Source organism: Euphorbia lathyris, chromosome 4, assembly GCF_963576675.1.
Source record: "Euphorbia lathyris chromosome 4, ddEupLath1.1, whole genome shotgun sequence".
NCBI lineage: Eukaryota > Viridiplantae > Streptophyta > Magnoliopsida > Malpighiales > Euphorbiaceae > Euphorbia > Euphorbia lathyris.
In genome coordinates, this window is record NC_088913.1 from 6,852,226 (window position 1) to 6,855,788 (window position 3,563).

The 3,563-nt window shown below is 35.7% G+C and overlaps 1 non-coding gene across 1 annotated transcript; it reads right to left on the reverse strand.

The window, feature by feature from the left end:
- Nucleotides 1-1,450: 1,450 nt before the first annotated feature.
- LOC136228199 (small nucleolar RNA R71) lies at nt 1,451-1,557 on the reverse strand. The gene has a single exon (XR_010688532.1). It is a non-coding gene; the product is annotated as a small nucleolar RNA R71 (small nucleolar RNA).
- Between the last annotated feature and the right edge of the window lie 2,006 nt (nt 1,558-3,563).

Here is a 3,563-nt window from a genome sequence, read left to right on the forward strand (position 1 = left end):
ATCAGCTTTGTCAATTTATAGTGAATTATTGATCATGATTTCTTCATATTTCCTACTGTACCCTTGGGGGTTAATTTGTCAATCTGCTTGCTTTTATTCAATCATCTAAGGTGTCTTAGCAATCATTGTTTAGGACAAACACTTATCATTTCTAGAGATCAGAAAGGAGAGGCTGAGTACTCCGTTATAGTACTCAGCGAGAGATTAGGATTAAGTAGAGGTATAGAGGAAGGTACTCTTGTTATACTCAGTTGCAAAGATTGTAAAAGGTTTGAGGCTCTACCTTTAAAGAGCTCAGTAGAGGATTCGAAATCTCGGAACGTGTTCCGGGGACAGGACGTAGGCTTAGAAGAAGCCGAACCTGGATAAATCTACTGAGTAACGTATTTCTTACCTTAAACTCCTTATATATATTGCTTGCTTAAATAACCAAAAACTGTCCAAGTAAAGAGGTCAAGCTGAGTTGTGCGCATCGAACATCTGAGCTTAAGAATAGACTTTAAGTGCTATCTCCTGACTCAAGTCAAGAAACTGACCTAGTCACCAGTTGACTAAGCCAGTATCTTGCTGTTTACTCAGCGCCGTTGTTTAAAACCTTTTCTCTTAAGAAAAGAAGTATGCTCTAAATCTGAAAAGTTTAAATAGTTTCTAACCCTCCCTGGAATTATACTTGCAACGTTATAAGGGACCAACATGATCGATATCTTTTATTACTACAAGCGTATACCGTGCACTCGCGGAAATCGCTCAACAAGTTTTTGGCGCCGTTGCGCGGAACGCCAAAATTTTTGACAAAATTTTAAATTTTTCGTGTTTTATTACGAATCTAGGTTTATTCATACTTATTCAAACTTTTATATTTTATTTATTTTCAATTACTAACATATTTATTTTTCAAATTCTGTTTTGTAGGTAGTTTCGGTTCGTGCGAAATTTCAAGTTCATGCGCAGTTCTCGAAGTTCAGGCACGTCACCAGATCCTATTGACCCAGAAATTGAAAGAACTCTTAAAAAGAACAAGAAAGAAAAGAAAAAGAAAAACAAAACCCCAATAAAAACTAAAATTACCGAGCCAGAAGTTATGGCCACACTTATGGATTACGCTAGGCCAGGAGTGGCCGGTGTAACAAACAGTATAGTTAGACCCCAAATTAATGCACATCGTTTTGAAATTAAGCCTGCGTTGCTTAATATGTTGCAAAATAATGTAACGTTTTACGGGTTACCTAACGAAAATCCTAATATCCATTTGACAAATTTCTTAGAAATTTGTCACACTTTTAAAATTACTGATGTAACTGCAAAAGTAATCAAACTTCGCCTTTTTCCTTTTACTTTGAAGGATCGAGCCAAAGAATGGTTAACCTCTATGCCAGCCGGATGAATTGAGACTTGGGAGCAATTAGCCCAAGCATTTTTATCAAAAAAATTTCCTTTAGCAAAAACCGCAAGAGTCATTAAAGAGTTAACATCTTTTTCTCAAAATGATAATGAAACTCTTTATGAGGCTTGAGAACGTTTTAAAGAACTTCAACGTTTATGCCCACACCACCAATTGCCCGCTGAACTTTTAATGCAAACATTTTATAATGGACTAAATCCTACAACTAGAGGTTCATTGGACGTTATGTCTGGAGGGTTATTCATGAAGAAAACATCTGCCCAAGCAAGAGAACTTTTGGAGGAAATGGCAATCAACAGCAGTATGTGGCCCGCGGAACGTGGACACGTACCATCAGCGAAACCATCATCCTCAACTACTTCATCAGTTAAAGGTATAATGAATCTTGATCCAGTAGCGATGTTGCAAGCCCAATTTTTTGCCTTATCGCACAAAATTGATAGGTTTATGGCACCGTGTGATTCTAATGGTAAGCCAATCCAAACAGATGTCGATTACGAAGGTATGAGTGAAATTGAACAGGTAAATTTTGTCCAAGGGCAAAACCAAAATAATAACCCTTATTCCAATACATATAATCCTGGATGGAGAAATCATCCTAACTTTAACTGGAGAGATAATAATAATAATAATGCTACTGCTAATCAAAATTGTACTGCTAATTATCAAAATCAATCAAGAGATTCGATTAGCACTTTATCTTTTAAAATCGACAAATTTATTGATGCTATGAGCGGAAAAATAAGTAATCACGACGATGGTTTTAAATGGATCGAGAATAAATTCGACCAGCTTATTAAAAACCAATCATCTAGCATCCATAATTTGGAGATTCAAATTGGACAACTCGCTAAATCAATTCCATCCAGCAAAGAGGGAAGTCTTCCAAACCATACGGAAGAAAATCTGAAAGAGCATGTTAAGGTTATCACTCTTCGTTCAGGGAAAAATTACTTAGGCCAGGAAATGCCCGAAAATTCAACCTTACCTGGAACTGATTTACCAAAGCCCAAAGAAGATACATTAAAACAAAAAGATGCACCAATTGACTCTAGTATAAAAACTTTTGTACCCAAACCACCTTTTCCACACAAAGTCCGGAATAAGGACTATGACAAACAACTTTTAACATTTTTAAATAACTTAAGAATTTGCATATTAATTTAACATTTATGGATGCGATTACACAAATTCCCAATTATGATAAATTCCTCAAAGATTTAATTTCAAAGAAAATCAGTTGGGAAGGAATTTCATCCATTTCGCTAACTGAAGATTGTAGTTCGATTGTGTCAAGTGATTTGCCCACAAAACTCAAGGATCCCGGATGTTTTACCATTCCGTGTAAATTGGGAGATATTGAATTTCCCAGTTGTCTATGTGATTTAGGAGCAAACATTAACTTGATGCCATTATCTATTTTAATAAGTTAGGCTTAGAAGAAGACATCAAACGTACCAATATGGTTTTGCAATTAGCGGATCAAACCACTAAAAGACCATACGGTATAATTGAGGATGTTCTAGTTAAAGTTGACAAATTTATTTTTCCTACCGATTTCGTTATTTTAGATTTTGCTTATGACGTAAATTGTCCGCTAATCTTCGGTAGACCGTTCATGAACACGGGACGTACTCTAGTTGATGTGTCGGAAGGGAAAGTAGTTTTAAGAATAGGCGATGATAAGATTGAATTTGATATGAATCAAGCAATGAAATATCCTATGGAGGATTTTGCTTGTATGAAACTTGATTTAATTGAAGAATGTGTAAATGACATTGTTCAAAAAGAAGAAATAATAGAACCTATAATGAGTGAGGAACTAGAAGATAAGGAACCAGAACCTTTGATTCGAGAAGATGGACCAGTTCCGCCTTCAATTATAGTTCCACCTAAATTAGAACTTAAAGAATTACCAAGTCATTTGAGGTACGCTTTCTTAGGCGAAGGCGATTCTCTACCTATTATTATCTCTAACAAATTAACACAAGTCCAAGAAGAGAAATTGAAAGAAGTTGTTAGAAATAGGATAGGAAGTATGGGTTGGCAAATTTCAGACTTAAAAGGTATTAATCCGAGCATCGTAATGCACAGAATTCACTTAGAAGAAGATAAGCCACCTAAAGCGGATAGGTAAAGACGCCGAAATCCGAATATGAAA